Raw genomic sequence first — 1,181 nt, 5'->3', positions numbered from 1 at the left:
TAGCGGCCGGTGCTGGGATGGTAGGCTGGGTACAGGGGGACATCTAGCGGCCGGTGCTGGGATGGCCGGCGTTGGGTGGATTCCTCCTCGGTGTGATCGTTCCGATGTATGAGTTGTGGGGGGGATCCGGGTGTAATGGGTTGTGGGGAGATCCGGGTGTAATGACACCCACGGGCCCCTCGTTATTGATGAGGTGTGACGGGGCAATGTAATAATAAGAATGGCGATACAATGAAGACATTCGGGCCGTCAGGTGGAAATGTCGGTCAGGACATAATGCGGTGCGGGGTGACCCGGCGGATATTCCGGTATTCCCCCGGCAGGTCCCGGTCCAGGGATCCCCTCCTCGGTCTCGGACACAATTTATAAAACGGATTTAGGAGCGACCCAGATGGGACTCGAACCCACAATCCCCAGCTCCGGAGGCTGATGCCTTATCCATTAGGCCACTGGGTCACCGCATGTTTGCCAGCACCAGCCACGTCTCTTACAGCTGGCGAATCAGTGAGCGCTCCGCCCACATTCACTTCTCAGCCTATCACCTCCCGGGAGTCCTTAACTCCGAGGAGGGAACCGACCCGGAACACGTGACCGGGCGGCCATCTTGTTCTCTCTGACAGAACATGGCTGATGGTTCTCCTCAGATAGGACCCGGATATCAGTTCTGGGTGGAGACGGGGGAGGGGAAGGATATCACACCTTATTATTAGCTGTTCTGGTTTAATTTCCTGTCATGGTGTCCCCAGTACAGGAAGTGAGGTGAAATCTGCCCACCTGGGTCACACATTTCTTCTTTCTGACCTGTCCCTAGTTACTGTGTGACATGAATGTTGTCTAAGGGCACACAACGCATAGCAACCATCACCCCCTACACAACGCATAGCAACCATCGCCCCCCCTACACAACGCATAGCAACCATCACCCCCTACACAACGCATAGCAACCATCGCCCCCCCTACACAACGCATAGCAACCATCACCCCCTACACAACGCATAGCAACCATCGCCCCCCCTACACAACGCATAGCAACCATCACCCCTTGCACAACGCATAGCAACCATCACCCCCCTACACAACGCATAGCAACCATCACCCCCTACACAACGCATAGCAACCATCGCACCACTACACAACGCATAGCAACCATCGCACCCCTACACAACGCATAGCAACCATCA

At 55.6% G+C, this 1,181-nt stretch overlaps 1 non-coding gene across 1 annotated transcript; it reads right to left on the bottom strand.

Annotated features, from left to right (window-relative positions):
• Positions 1-383: 383 nt before the first annotated feature.
• On the bottom strand, positions 384-456 carry TRNAR-CCG (transfer RNA arginine (anticodon CCG)). Its single transcript has one exon. It is a non-coding gene; the product is annotated as a tRNA-Arg (tRNA).
• Positions 457-1,181: the final 725 nt, after the last annotated feature.

This window comes from Staurois parvus, unplaced genomic scaffold (assembly GCF_062004578.1).
Source record: "Staurois parvus isolate SC_StPar_1 unplaced genomic scaffold, SC_StPar_1.0 ptg001344l, whole genome shotgun sequence".
NCBI classification, from domain to species: Eukaryota; Metazoa; Chordata; class Amphibia; order Anura; family Ranidae; genus Staurois; species Staurois parvus.
The sequence above is the reverse complement of the archived record's forward strand: the minus strand, read 5'-3'. Positions and strand labels throughout refer to the sequence as shown.